We start from the raw sequence: 16004 nt of genomic DNA, 5'->3' as shown, positions 1-16004 counted from the left end.
TCCAATCCTTGGATCCTCCTCCTCCAGACTTAAGATTTCTGATTTCTTTCCAAACCCCACTGTGTCTTTCTGGAATGATCTGAAGTACTCTTTGTGAATGAATACACCTATTAGTGACCTCGTGGCCCACCACTGGTGCTGTGTTTTGGATCTTGGCCCAGATATTACTATCTACCATGGTGAAATCTGATTACACTCTCAGTTCAACTTCAGATTGCCTCTTTACAAGGGCCTTTTAAACCAGGTATAACATCAAAGGGGGTAATTCTAGATGTTCTGAAAAATTCCCAACTCAAAACTCACCCACCGGCACACTAACAGGTAAAAGCAAGTGGAAGGTGTGTACTCACTGTTCCAAGGAGAGACAGATGCATCACAGTGATGAGCACTGTTCCCCTAAGACATGATATGGCATTTTCTATGAGTAGTGCTGACATGACTTAATCGGAAAGTATTCTGTGTAGGACCTGTGTGTCAGGTGTGATGAAGAACCTGCCAGCAACCATCAGAACCACTGTCACTACCTACCCTTACTGAGTTCCCTGAAAATCACTGATGGGATGAGTAGATGTCTGGGCCACCAAACTATTGGGATTTTTGATACTGTAGATAAGACACTGAATTACTTGAAGATATAGGAGGAATATCCATCTCTATGTTTCTCATCTTCTTTTCTCTCCTGAGATTAGGGCTTTCAACTAGAAGGAACCAGGGCCCTTTACAGATAGTAAAATAAAACAGGATTTGGTATCTGAGCCCATGGCTTAAGATAACAGAAGGATGATCTGGGTTCGGAATGCCGATCATAAAAACCAAAAAGAATATATGTGAAGGAGACTTGCCTATCCGATCAAAATACTTGAAACTGAGGGAGAAAAAAGTCTCAGATAAAATGCTGTAAATTATACGAGTGAATGAAAAAATTCTTTTGTCTTGAACCAGAAGTCTTCTTAAGAAAGAAATTGTTTTATTCAGGAAAATGCCTACATAAGCAGTTTGGGATTGAAGGTAAGACCCTGTAGAAATAATATAGTACGAGTCAAGGAAAAAAAAGAATCAGCTAAAACTTTTGCATGTTGGTTAGAAACAAGAATTTGGGACACGTGGGGGGAAAGCTGGGAAGAGAGTAGAAGGTAGAGAGAAGACAAGTTAAAGCATCATATCAAGGTAGATGAAGGAAAGATGCTCCATGTTCATTTGGAGTTGTTTCTTCACTTGTGTGAGTGTTTTTTTGGATACCAAGGATAAGTACTTGGCTTTAAACCTTGGTTATGTGATGTGGCAAGGGGAAATGCAAACAAAATGGCAAGATGGTCCATAAACTGAGCAAAAGCTCAGAGCCAGCCTCTCAGGCAAAGGTAACAGGAAACAGAGGTGAAAACAGGGAAGCAGAGATGCTCAGGGGTCTGGGCACCAGCACATGGAGTAGAGAAACAAGGCGAACTTGACATGTCACAGGAAGAGGCAAATATGATTTCAGAGAGTTGGACACATGTTGGGATGGTGCTTGTCCAACAATGGAAGGATGCAACTGGTTTAAAAGAGAGAGAGTTCTTACAAAGGCAGGGAGGAGTTACCCAGTACAAACAAGGAGTGTGAAAATTAATTTACTTGAGGGTGAACAGGGTAGAAAACTTGGGTAATGAAATAAGAAAATGGTAATTATTTCTGCTAATGTTTTTTGCTTTTTTTCTATTGGTAGGTATCATCAAAGCATTTTACATGCAATATCTCATTTAATTTTCACTATAGTCATAAAAATCGTAAAAATTTTCACTACAGTCCCCACATTATGGATGGGGAAGCCAATGATCAGAAAGGTAAAGCAAATTGTCCAAGGCTACCCAGATAGGGAATGGAGTGAGAATCCAGACCCAAGAAGTCTGCAGAGTCTGAGGTCTTATGAACATGTGACTACTTGTGTTGCAGGAAGGGGGACCCCTTCCAGGGCTCGAGAGTGGGCTCTAACACTAGGAAATGAATTGTCCGAGGAGGCACACATATTGACAAAACGAAAGACTTTATTGGGAAGGGGTGCCCCGCTGGAGAGCAGCAGGGTAAGGGAAACCAGGAGAACTGCTCGGCCACATGGCTCACAGTCTCAGGTTTAATGGTAATGAGATTAGTTTCTGGCTTGTCTCTGGCCAATCATCTTGCTTGGCCTATATTTGGCCTGACTCAGGGTCCTTCCTGGTGGCATCTCTTAGCCAAGATGGATTCTAGCAAGAAAGATTTTGGGAGGTTGGTAGGGCATATGGACTGGTATCTCCTTCCTCCTTTTGGCCCCTCCCGAATTCTTCTGGTTAGTTTTCGGCGGCAGTCCTGTTCCTTACCAGGACCTCTTGTTGCGAGACAGCTCATGCAAGTGGTGATTATCGTGCCTGCCCAAGGAGGGCAGGTTCGGTCAACCGTTCCCTAACACATGGACTAACAGAAAACATAGATGGTTTTTTTTAAAAGTTCTGATCCCCGGCACAGATACAGGCAAAGAAATCATGAGGACTTCCAACTTGCAAGTCATCTGCTGCGGGTGGAGGTCTCATTATTCTAAAAGCCTAATGTTTGGCAAAAGTCTTTTCACTGTGCATAGCAAATAACATCTTCTCTGAGAAGACAAAGGAGACAAGGAAGAATGCTATCTCTTGGCATTTTGCACATTGAAGGATGACCTTGCTCTTCCTATGAAAATTATGGGAACCTTGGAAGAAAGAGATGTTGTAATCTTGGAGGTTGTGAGGGTGAAGAAGAGGGTGTTGGCCACAAACATGTGCCCCAGACATTAGGAGGGCAAACATATGTATTAAGCAGGGCACTTTCACTGGCAGTCAAAAAAAGAGAGTAAATTGGCCCTTGTGACTAGGAAGCCCATGAGTGACTGGCTTCAGACATTGCTGTAGTCAGGAGCTCAAACATGACAGTTAGGGCTACTCTGATCTCTCTTGTCTCGTCCCTTGGTTCTGTGTATTGGCCTCTGCAGATGGGTGGGAAGGCAGTTGCCTATAATTTCAGATTTATAACCCAAGTGGAAAAGTGCTCTTTATCTGTCTCACTCTCTAGTTTTCAATGCAGGCCAGATCTTTTATTGGCCTTGCTGGGTCTCATGCTCTTCTTGGGACCCATCACCATTGCAAGATGGAGCACATACTATGGCTGAGCCAGCCTGGGTCATTGTTTCACCCAGCAATGGAGGAGGTTGGGTTGAGGATGGTGGGTGAGGAGCAGTTCCACAAAGGAAATAGGGCCCCTGGGACAACATAGTGATGTCCATCATAACACATTTTGAACATTCGTAGAGAAGTTTGGTCCAGTAGCTGATGACTTCATAAAGGAAGATAGAAAGTTCCTAGAAAAGACATTGTAACACTACAGTCAGAGCTGATCCCAATGAGGAGCAAAAGGGCGAGTGACTAAAGCCACCCTGGGGCTGTGCAACTTGCTCTAGGGTGAACTCCGACTTTAAAAAGACATACAACCCCAGGACCCTGAGGATGAGAACCAAAGAGTAGAGTGGGTTTGTGGGAATAGTGACGGCGAGGCTAAGGCTCAGAATAAACTCATATTTAAAGAGGGAGACATTCTGAGGACAATACAAAGTCTTTGTTTGGGCTGTGTTTAGTGAAAGAAAAACAGTGCAGTGTAGACCCATTGCTTGGGCAAAAGAAAATAATGTTAGATAAGAAGGCAGAGAAAATCAGATAGAAGTTGAAAATATAAATGTTCTATTAAGGATGTCAAACTAGAAAGAGAAGAACAAACAATATGTAGAGGTTTGAAGTCCATGGAGAGACAGTGATAGCCCACTCAGTGGTTACTTCCTCCCTCCTTGTTGGTAGATGGCTGACTTTTTAAGTGTTAACACCCCTTCACCACGTCTGAGGGATAAGTTCTGAGCTGTCCAAGACAGTTGTGTGGTTCCAGGCTCCTCATCGATGATTGGTTTGAGGATAGGCAAGAGACTTACTTCTGACCAATGAGACGTGAGGACTGCTCTGTCAAGGTTTCGGAAACAGTGTCCTTGCTTCTAAAATATGTATGGAACCAAAAGTCCTTCTTTTACTGCTGGCCATTGTTGTGTTTGCATGGGATTATTAGAAATGCAAAAACCATCTTTTGACCATGAGGGAATTGAATTGACAACCTGAGGATGGCAGAGTAGAAGGGTAGAGAGATATCCTTGAAGATGTAATTGAATTAACCAATCCTGAAGTCCCTCTACCTAGCACTTCTCAGTTTATGAGGTAATCAATTTTCCTTATTGTTTAAGCTAGTTGAACCTGGATTTTCTGCTCCCTGCAGCCCAAGGCGTTCTGACTGGCTCAGAGCTCAAGGGAGATGAAGAGATTAGATAAGAAGAGGGCAAGAAGCAGGATTCAAATGGGTCCAAGTATCTGACCCAATGACTCACATCCCGAGGTGTGGAAAGAACTTTCCGGTGGGATTGGGGAGCCACTGTCAGTAAATTTTAAGTAATTGTGGAGAATAGAAGGTGGTGCCAGAATCAGGAACTAGGCAGAGATTATTCTGATTTTCATAAAGGAGAAAAAAGATTGTTTCTGGAAACTCCAGACAAGTGAGTTTGAGGTAGATCCTTGACAACAGAATAGATTAAGAAGCAGATGGTGGGTGAGCATTTAGGAAGGAATGCGGTGGTCAGTCGAAAGCAAAATGACTTCACTGAGCACAAGTTATTCCAAACTAACCTCATTTCCTCTTTTGATAAGGTTACTATGTGTGTGAATCAGGTGTATGCCCTAAACATTGCAGGTCTTGATTTCAGCTTAGGGTTAACAGTTGCTCTCATGGTTTCCTTGTGGCTAAGATGGTGAAATGTGGGTTGGATGAGAGTAGTGGTTTTATGTATTTGCAGCTGGCTCACCAGCTGAATCCAAAGTGTTGACTATTGGATGGATGTCACTGCCCATGTGCTGAACTCGGTTGGGGTGGTGGAGAGAAGTCACGCATTGGCCTGAGCTTGGCTGAGGGTGAGAGTCTGACACTCTGGGTGAGAAAGCCCTGGGATGGGCAGGAGAAGTTCCAACAAACCCTGGGCCTATTGCCCAGAGAGATCGGATGAAGCTGAGAGGATCACGTGGATATAGGATGGGGCAGAAATGAAAGGAAGGGTCGTCAAGAAGACCTAGAGAGGTGGATGCAGACAAAGAGGCAGGTTTCAGGAGGGAGGAACAAGAAGGCAGAAGCAGGTGGGTCAGCAGAGTGGGAGTCAAAGGCAGTCCCATGGATAGGTGTGCATGGAGCCCTACTCAAGCTCCATCTCCTCACTGCTTAGAGGGGCCATGTTCCACTCGTGACAGTGGATGTCAACCTTCAGAGAGGTTTCTTGCAGAGTGCCAAGGGCTCTCTCCTTGATCCTGTCTGATTTATCACTAGATGAAAACTCAGGAGGCATACTGATCAAAGGTGTAGATGTCACAAATCTGGGAGGGAGAGTTAATACCAGAGGTGACAGAATGAGGACCCAGCGTGGTCCTGACAGGTTGGAATGTTGGGTCAAAAACAATAAGACACAGTTTAACAGGCCTACGTGTAAAGTCTGGCTTTTACGTGCAAAAAACAAATGGCAAATACACGGAGTGGGGGAGATTGCCTTGGCAGGAAATCATGTGAAAAATATCTGAGGCTTCTAAATGACCACCAGCTCAGAATAAGCCAACAGTGTGACGTGATTGCTAGCAGTCAACATAACATGAGATAGAAGAATGGAAATCCAGTCCTCTTGGGAGGGAGCCGTTTCATTATACTCTTGGTTAGATGACACCTGGGGTATCATGTTCGGTTTGGGGCACCAGATTTTGAGAAGGGCATGGACAAATTGGAGTGTACTCAGAGACAAGCTAAGATGGAGAAAGTTCCAGAAATTATTTGATGTGAGGAGAGGTTGAAGGATAGGAAAACATTCTGCCTGGAGAAGCAAACACAAGAGGACTTGGGAGAGGGATGCATGTCATTGAGGGAGAAGTTGGTCCATTCTCTGAGATAGGACTAAAATCAAAGGGAGAAGATACGGAAAAGCCAACATACATCCATATAGAGAAAACTTTTCTGATCATTGTAGTCAAGAGAAATCATGATCACTGATGAGTTTCAAAAGCATAAGCTCATTTGTGAGGTGGTGGGTCATTGTTTCCATGTCATAGATAAGGTAACTGTTTGAAATGATTAAGAAATTGTATGCTGAGGTATTCCCCAGTGCCTAGAACATTCCCTGGTAAATTTTTGTCCAATGAGTGCGGCTTTAGAGAAGTTGAATGCCTTTCTGGAGGTCACACAGATGGATACCTCACTCCATGACAAGCCTTGGAGCAGCTGTCAGACACCATGGGCCGCCCTTGGGCAGTCGAGCGCGACGTGAACACTGGCAGGCGTGCGTTAGAGGGCTTCTGGAATGGGGTGATGGGGGACCAGAGGGCCTCAAAAGCCCTTCCAATTCAAAGGTTTCACCCAGAGTGTTCCTAATCCAAAGACTCCAAATTGCTGCTTGAGAACACACGCGGGGCGCGGGATCTGTCCTCACACACGCTCCGCCGCTGTGGTTGATGGTATCTTCCCTGGGTTCTTCTCAGCACTCTCCCTATAGATCCCTATCTTGGGTGCGGCTGTGTATAACTAGTGCTTTTATATCCAGACCCCCTAGGGTAACATTTACTCCTACAAAGGCCCCAGGAAGATGGAATTTCAGCTCACTGAACCGCCGAGATACGCTTTTGACTTCTGTGCTTGTTGCCGACTTGTATAGCAAGTGTAAATCCTCTCTCTGGCTTTGGCACAGGAGGAAACTCCTTTTCTGCAGAACGGGAATTTGCAGAAACTGAAGCGTGATCATCTGAAGCGAATTCAAATCTGGCTCTTTCTGTGCGGACCCCCAGGACAGACCAAGGAAGGTGTTTTTCCTTCTTCTTTTCAGGATAAATTATGATATACCTAGAAAGTCCTCACCCCCTTTTATTGTGATGGCGATGGGGTGATTGGGCTGAGTGTCATAAAATGGACATCGGTGTATGTTTGGGTTAAGTTCTTTTTCTTCCAAGAAAAGTGCAAAGGAAGTCTCGGGTGAGCCGAGGGTCCTGGTTAACACTCTTGATCGGCAGGGGCTCTGCTGTCTGTCCTCTGGCAGGACGTACTTCTCTTCAGTGGTGTCCACCGTCTCCACTAGGTGGAGAAAAAGAGCGGTGACGAGATGTACAAAGCCCCAAATCAAAACCACAGTCCAAAGAGTAAAATCCAATTCTAAATGGAACTTGAAAACTTGAGAAGTAATTTAAGGGAACCACATTAAATACGAGAATGTTTAATGGGGCCCATGTGTCGTGAGCAGAGAGAGAGAGGGCGAGAAATGGGACAGAGGAAACCCGGGAGACAATATGTCTGTGCGACTTGTTCTAATTAGGGGCAGCTGATGAGCATCATTCATTATAATTTGGTTGAATCTTCAGCCTGGGCCGAGGCACCTCTCCTGAGTGGTGCAAAACAAAGGGCTCTGTCGGAAACGGGGTGAGCGCCTCTCCCTTGGAGGTTAACGCCAGTCACCAGGGAGGGCCCAGGGCCGTACATCACTCTCCTGCCAGCTCTTCTTTATGGCTCCAGCGCCGGGCTCCAGCTAGCAGATGTCTGCAAATTTCGGGGAGGAGAGGGGAGGGGAGCAGGGGGGAGGGAGGGGGCCCGCGGCGCTCATTGTCTCCAACGTGTCTGTCGCTTAATTCAGTATCTCTGTCTGCCGCTGGAGCGGGATGGGAAGAGTTCAAAGGAGGAAATCAAAACAATCCATAGATCAGAGCTTGGGAGTGATCTGCGTGGCACCCAGAAATCACCGGCACTCCTCCAGCTCCGCTTTGAAAAGGGGAGGCCGGCGATGATTTAGGGGGGCCTTGCTGGCGCTCACACCAGCAGCACGTGGAACTCTCACTGGGGGGTTATTTTTTAACAAGGAGAAGGCAGCCAGAGGTCCGAGGGGGTGTGTATGGTGTGGGGTCAGGTTCAGGTTTGTCCCAGGTCAGAGGCGTTTTTAGTTCAGAGCTAGAGGTGACGTAGGGGTGATAAGAAGGACCTGAGATGAGGCTGACACCCCCCGCCCCCACCCCCCGAAACACACCGTTTGGGTTTTGGACTCTGCAGCTCAGTCCATGTGGCTTGGGTGCCTCACCCAGGCCTCCTGCCAAGCTCTCAAACTTAGGAGGGTGCCATTTGTTTGTTTTCAGCTCTTTCTTTGTAACCCACTGCCCGACCAACGTGCTGGCTTGCTGTGGCCTGGGCAGGGCCTCTGCTAGTCTCCAGGGCATCTTCAAAGCAAGGCGCCCCCTGGAGATAAGAGCAGAGCTTGGCCAGGCCGATGGTGGTTTCCTGTGACCCGACACAGCTTTGAGCTAGGCACACAGCTTGTCACTGAAAATGCAGGTTGACTTTCTCCCCATGCTTAACCCTCCCACCAAGTGTCTAAGCAAAACACAAACTGAACATCTTAGGCACCAGCCGGGGCACGGACAGCCCACTAGTCTGGGGCCTTATCCCCGCCGCGCTTGTGGGGTTGAGCCCTAGATTAACTCTCCAAACAAACCTTCCTGGGTGTTAGGTCCTATGTTGGTCATTGGCTGGGCCTGTTTCATTCTGGTGAGAAAGAACTGCGTTTCCTGGCTTTATCTCCGCCTTCAGATGGTCCAACTGCAATTGGATGCTATTGACGAGGGTGGGGACCAAGGGAGAGAGTGACTGAGTCGAGGTGACTTGCCCCTTGACTAGTAAACAACAAAGGCACAGTAAATCCTAAAGGTGGAATAAATGCTCCATTCCATGTTTCCACCTCCCTGGTTGGGCTGGATGCTTCTGCTCTGTCTTATATATTTATCTGCTCACTTGTCCAACATTCCCACCAAACTGTTAACTCTGCAAAGGCAGGGCCTGTGTAGCTCCTATTCACTTTTATAACCTGGTACCCTACCCAGTGCCCGATTCAATAAATCCCTGTCTCTACACATGCAAGGGAAAGCACATTCTACTACCTTGGCTCTGATTGAGCTGAGTGATTGTAATTTAATTCATTGATCGTTTATTGAGCATCTGCTATGCTGACACTGTGTTATGTGCCAGGGACATAAAGATTATTAAAATCAGTGCCTGATTCTAAAGAATTCACCTTCACATTCAAGTGAGATGAGGGCTGTGTGGGGAGAGTAGACAAGGGCGCTGCTCAATATAAGCATGCTTATGCGCCAGCTGTAGTACGTCCCAACCAAGGGGGTGGCCCAGTGTGAGAAAGCCCCAGCAGCAGCAGGCTTCAAGCATGGAGAAGTGGCCTGCCTAGAAAATTGTGCTGACTATCATGCATGTAGCCATTAGCCCAATGCTGAAAACCCAAATGTCCTGATGGGACAGGACTTGTCTGCTTCCTCTGAAGATTCTCAGAGGTACTTCTCTGTTCACCAAGCCCCCAAACCATTCCGGTTCTTGAAAGACAACACCAGGACCTAACCCCCTGGGTGCCAGATAAACTAAAAAGCCTGATTCGCAGGTATCTTTGGGTAGGAACGGAGTAAATGCTTTGCTCCCTTCTCCATTGGGAGTGCCAACAGAAAGACCTTAACTGTTGCATCTTTCCCATCTCTAAGGTTGGTCCAGTCTTGGGCTTCTACTGAAGGAATGAACATGGGAATAAAGGAATGAACGAACAGTATGTGCTCCCATACACCGCTCACAGAACTGCAGATGGGCCAAGGAACAGAAGTTTTTCTTCTGCAAAGTGAAAGAGACAAGGTGGAGTCAGTCAGGAAGCCTTCATGGAGGAAGTAAGGGCTGACCTGTGTCACGACTGAAAGTGTTCTGGCTGTGATGAGCAGGGGCAGCAGACATGTGTGGACACGCCCCCTCAGAGCCTTTCCTGACCCACATGCTGCCTGCAAGTCACCACGTGCAACCCTCACCTGATCTGACTGCATATCTCACATCTTGGGCTGGAGGGGTTCATCCACATAATCTTCCAGCATTTATTTAGCATCTGCTGTATGCTAGGCACAGTGCTGGGCATGAAGGAAACAAAGATGAGGAAGATGTGGTCTCTACCCGGTACAGACTCATAGGCCTGGGAATGAGGCTGTGACGTCAAAGAATAAGCAAGGCCTTTCACGCATTTGCATTTTATTTGCTGAATCTCTTGTGAATTTCTCGAGGAGAGACAGGAATGCTGAGAGCACCGGCTCCAAAGTCAGGCTGTCTGGTCCCTATCCCAGCATCACCTCTTGTTGCTGAATGAGCTTGAGCAATATTCGTTCATCTCTCTAAGCCTCGGTTCCTTCAGTCATAAATCGGGGCTGATAACAATGTCCTCCCCTAAGGGCTGATCTAAGCAGTAAGTGCGATAACGCAGAAAGATACCTAGTATGCAAAAAATGCTCCACAAATGTTGGCAAATATTATTTTTCTGTCTCCTCCATCTCTCTTTGCAGCACCTCCAAAGGTTCTCTGCAACTAAATGATTTCAGAAGTGAAGATTAGTTTGGAAAGACACCGAGAGTCCTGGAATTCTGGTAGCACTTAGAAATTATACTGCACAATCTAGGGCGATAATTGCGTAGTAATTCTACAGACATTTATTGAGTGCCTACTCAGACCCTATGCTACACAATGGAGAGGCAGCTAAGGGAACACCGCCAAACATATGGTTGCTTGATCTTAAGGAGCTCAAAGTTCAAATAGGGAGTCATATGAGCAAAGAGATTCGACGTCCTGCAGCAGCTGCTATGACGGTGATCCACGTAGCAGTGGTTGGGGACACAAAGAGGGAGTGACCAACCTGCTGGAGTGGGTCAGAGGGGGCTTCCCAGTGCAGGAGCTGCTGAGCTGCATCCTGAGGACTGAGGAGGAGTTGGTTAGTTTTACGCCCTGACTCACCCATAGCGTTGGAAGCTCCTACCTCTGGCTTCTGTCTCCCAGCCATGCTGGCCTAGAAGCAGTGCCCAGTAGTGTAAAGACCCAGATGAGCTGGATTCTACTTCGAGCTCTGACAGTGACTTGCTGTGTGGCTTTGAGCAAGTCACTTCCTCTCTCTGGGCCTGAGGTAGCTTGTTGGCCTAGCTGGCAAGAGCCTCTCAGATTGGATTCATTCATCTGGTGTCCAAGAAATATTGTGTCCACCAAGTGCCAGGCGTGGTTAGGTGCCAGGGAACCAATAGTGAGCTGGCTATCATTATGGCTGGCTAGAACTTAATCCCATGGGGGAAATTTGGGGAAACTGTAAAACACAAGCCCCAGAGTTATCCTGCCCAAGGGACAAGGGAGCTGGGGTATTTATATGCAAACTCCTGTCAGTCATTGGTCCAGAGCTGTTGGGGAGAGGTGCGGTGGGTAGGGTAATTAAATTCTATGCCGTACACACAGTCAGAAAGATGTTCCAAGACTGGGGGATATTGATGGAGGCACTAACAGCTTCTGCTGCAGTTAGAAACTGTGATACACGCAATGAAGGAAAGGAACATGACGCTGAGAAGGGGAAAGCTTTGTAAGTGCTCAATCCTATCCAAGGGTAAGAAAGCTTACCATTACCAACAGTAAATATTCTTGAACTTGCCTTTCCTCAAGAGCTCCTTGGTGTAAGTGGCCTGTTTGTTTAGACCAGTGGTTCTTAACTGAAACTGATCTTGTCCTCCAGGGAACATTTGGCAACTTTTGGAGACATTTTTGACTGTCAGGACTCGCAGGAGGTGGGGGTAGGGATGCTCCTGGCCTCAGTGTGCGAGGCCAAGCGTGCTGCTAAACATCCTCAACGCGCAGGACAGGCCCCCACAACCAAGAACTATCTGCTTCGGGCTTCCCTGGTGGCGCAGTTGTTGAGGGTCCACCTGCCGGTGCGGGGGACGCGGGTTCGAGCCCTGGTCTGGGAAGATCCCACATGCCGCGGAGCAACTAGGCCCATGAGCCACAATTACTGAGCCTGCGCGTCTGGAGCCTCTGCTCTGCAGCAAGAGAGGCCGCGACGGTGAGAGGCCCGCGCACCGCGATGAAGAGTGGCCCCTGCTCGCCACAACTAAGGAAGGCCCTCGCGCAGAGACGGAGACCCAGCACAGCCAAAACTAACTAAATAAATATATTAAAAAAAAAGAACTATCTGCTTCAATGTCAGTAGTGGCCAAGGCCTGGTTTAGGCCTCTAGTTTTCCAGTTGTAACTTATTCTGGTCCACCAGGCAGATGGGGGGAGTCACCTGTAATAGTGGGGAGAGAGAGAGAAAGAGGGGGAGAGAGAGAGAGACAGAGAAGGAGAGAGACTGATTGATTAGGGAGAGTTATCTGTCTGTGGGTACAGGAGGAAGAGTACATTTCTGTTCCTGATGCAGCCTTCAGTACCCCATGAACCTTCTGTAGGAAACATGTCACCGTCTGGAGGAGGAGGTGAGTGTCCACTTTTCCTTTTTCACCTGGGTCATGCCATTCCTGAGTGTGATTGTGATCAGCAGGGACCACAAGGGAAAGGGAAGGGAGCACCATTACCCACTTAGCCAAAGGGCTACGGAACTCTTTCAGAGCTTGGAGGCAAAGGTGAGTTTTGCTGGCAGTTTGATGGAGCAAGTTGTCATGGGAGTGCGGGTGAAAGCCCCAAGTGGTTGAGTATAGAGGAGGCATTCAACAAGTGCCCCAAAGTTCCCAGGCAGCAGAGTCTGGAGGCAGAGAGTACAGGTCCTGGGTCATTTTCTGGGACTGAGTCCCTGGGTTAGTGAATCCCCCCACTTAGCCACTGTGTAACTTTGAGCCAGTTACTTAACTTCTCTAAACTGCAGTTTGTCCGCATCTGTAAAATGGTGGGAATCGAGGGCTTCCTGCTGAGTGTTAGAGGAGATAACCCATTGTATGTGTCGGCTTTAGGATACATACATGTTAGCCGCCAGCATCTTGGCAAAGTTGAAGCTGGGCAGGAGCTTGTCACAAAAGAAATTGTCATTAAGTTGCACTGAGGCCCTAGGGTTGTCAAGAAACATGACATAAGATCTGAAAGTAGACTGGTCTCTCCTGATTCTCTTTTTTTTGCCAATGTCTTGCTCTCAAGTGTTCTTGAAAAGGGCCTTAGAGATTCCTCATCAATGGAGTACAGAGGAAGTGATGCCATGAGACCAGGTCACAAAAGGCAGTATGGCTCTACCTGCCTCTCTCGGGATGCTCTTTCGTGGAATCCAGGCACCATGCTGTGAGGAAGCCCAGGTCTCATCTCAGGTATCTCAGACTTTTCAACCAAAGAACCAGAAGACAAGAGCTTGAAACGTGGGCTCTACCCGGAGGGAGGTGGAGACAGCGTTAAGGGCAAAGATCTCACCACAAGCCCACGCAGTGTCTCTGAAGTCTCATTCATTTCCTTAAAAATTAGTGTGTGGGGACTTCCCTGGTGGTGCAGTGGTTAAGAATCCGCCTGCCAATGCAGGGGACATGGGTTCGAGCCCTGGTCCGGGAAGATCCCACATGTTGTGGAGCAACTAAGCCCGTGCGCCACAACTGCTGAGCCTGCACTCTAGAGCCCGCAAGCCACAACTACTGAGCCCACACTCCACAACTACTGAAGCCCGAGCGCCTAGAGCCCGTGCTCCTCAACAAAGAGAAGCCACTGCAACGAGAAGCCTGCACACCGCAACGAAGAGTAGCCCCCGCTCGCCGCAACTAGAGAAAGCCCACGCACAGCAACGAAGACCCAACGCAGCCAAAAATAAATAAATAAATAAAATTTAAAAATAAAAATAAATAAAAATAACCAATTTAAAAAAAAATTAGTGGGCGTTTCATCTGACTCCATAGTAAATCCTTTTAACATAAAAACAATTTTTAAATGACATACCAGCAAGTAAAATTGACCCTCTAAGATGTGCCCTGTTTATTCTGTGGCTCTAATTCCTCCTGGCATGCTGGTGTACCTTGGGGCCACACGCAGCCCAGTTTAAGAAGCAGGGTGCCCTGCACACACCCCTTTCCCTGCTTCACTTTCCCTCTCCATCCTCCTCCTTCTTTGCCCTCGTTTGCCCTGTCTGGTCTCCTCTGTCCGCAGCAGCACCAGGGACATTGTCAGATGTTTCTTAGCCTTCACTGTACTGGTGGTGTTCAGAGCTGGAGAGAGAAGTCACTCCCCCTGCCACCTCCGCGTGCGGTGGCATCCCTCCCCTAGCCTCACTGACCCGCGCTTGCATCTGTGTGCCAAGCATGATGCCGTGCCCTGGGCGTGCCATGGGGAGCAGGCCCGGTGAGCCCTGCCCTCACGGAGCTTCCAGTGGGGGAGTGGGCAGGCAGCTGTTAATCACGTGATCACAGGAACAGCGGAGAGGTGAGAGAGGGACTTGCAGGGAGCGAAAAGAACGTGAGACAGAGATGACTAACGTCACCCGAGAGTCAGGGAAGGCTGCCCTGGAAAGTGCTTTCTAAACTGAGACCTGCAGGCTGAGGAGGAAGGGGAAGGACGTTCTGGGTGGAGGAATAATGTCAACGAGGGCCGCATAAGAGAGAACATGGAGCCTTTTAGGACCTGAAGGAAGCTCAGCCTGTCTTGATATAAAAGGGACAGTGGCCAGAGATGAAGCTGGACACCAGGCAGGTCGGCCTCAGAGCCCTTCGTAAGTCAGGTAAGCAGTTTGGGCTTTATTCTGAGGCCATGGGAAGTCACCAGAGAGAGTGTGTGCATGCATGTGTGTTTGTGTGTGTGTGTGTGTGTGTGTGTCTGTGTGTGTTTGAGTGTCTATGTGTGTGTGTTTGTGTGTATTTGTGTATATATGTGTGTTTGTGTGTGTCTGTGTGTATATTTGTGTGTGCCTGTGTATTTGTGTGTCTATGTGTGTATTTGTGTGTCTGTGTGTCTGTGTGTATTTGTGTGCATGTGTGTTTGTGCGTGTGTGTTTGTGTGTGTATGTTTGTGCATATGTGTATGTGCATGTGTGTTTGTGTGTATGTACGTATGTGTGTATGTACGTATGTGTGCGTGTGTGTATGTGCATGTGTGTTTGTGTGTATGTGTGTTTGTGTGTGTGTGTGTGTAAGTGTGAGAGAGAGAGAGGTAACAGAGAGAGGCTCTTCTAGCGCTGCCCCTGGAGCTCCGTGGTCCAAGCGGGAATCTCCTGACCAGCAGGAACATAATGAAAAAATAAAGAGGCTGATATTTCATCATCGTTGCCTGATGCAATTAAGGACAACATAGACCCAATGAGTCAGAGAACAAATTCAAAGATGAATCAGAAGAGACATGTGGAAAACAACATGGTTTAGGGCAAGAGGGTTAATGTTCTTTGGATGCTTCCTGCAGTGAACCCATTACTTACTGAGCATCTGACCATTCAGTGGCCTCTGGGGACTCCTCAGAATTGCCCAGGTCCCTCTGACCAGTCTCTGGAACCGTGGCAGGATGAGGAAACTTGGGCTAATGATACCAGGTCCATAAGGCACTGATTCAGACCAGAGGGTTACCCTTCCAAGCCTGGGGGGCTAACCCGTCACTGAATGTTAAGCAGAGGAAAATGGCGGGGACAGCGTGTAGGGAGGCGCGGATGGCATGGGGAGAAAGGTTTCACCTCTGCGTAGGCCGGGTGACCGTCCAGGCTGGAGCAGTGATAGGCTTGCTAGTCACCCACACAGCTACCTGCCCCAGGCCCCAAATCTGGTCCACTTCTCTCTCTGAGGTTCCCAGGAGTGGGCCTTCTGGATGTGTTAGCTGTAGAAGAGGGATAGCCTTCTACAACCTAACAGGCATTTCCTAGCTAAGCCAGTGTCAGGAATTGGTTTATCTGTTCATCTATTACCCCTACTCTTCTCTTGAAAAAGGTAGGGCTCTGATAGACTGAGATGGGGATGGGTAAGTTTTAACTGAGGAAGCAAGTTAGGAAAGATCTACAGCATGAGGTTGTGCCATGGAGCCTTGGGTGATGCTGTAAGGCCATAAGGAAAGGTTCATTCATTCAAAAAATGTATCAGGTACTGTGGTAGATGGTATGCTCCCCAAATGGCCATAGCAGTATTTTCAAGCCCATGTATTCTTCCAGAA

Source organism: Balaenoptera ricei, chromosome 20 (assembly GCF_028023285.1).
Source record: "Balaenoptera ricei isolate mBalRic1 chromosome 20, mBalRic1.hap2, whole genome shotgun sequence".
NCBI lineage: Eukaryota > Metazoa > Chordata > Mammalia > Artiodactyla > Balaenopteridae > Balaenoptera > Balaenoptera ricei.
The sequence above is the reverse complement of the archived record's forward strand: the minus strand, read 5'-3'. Positions refer to the sequence as shown.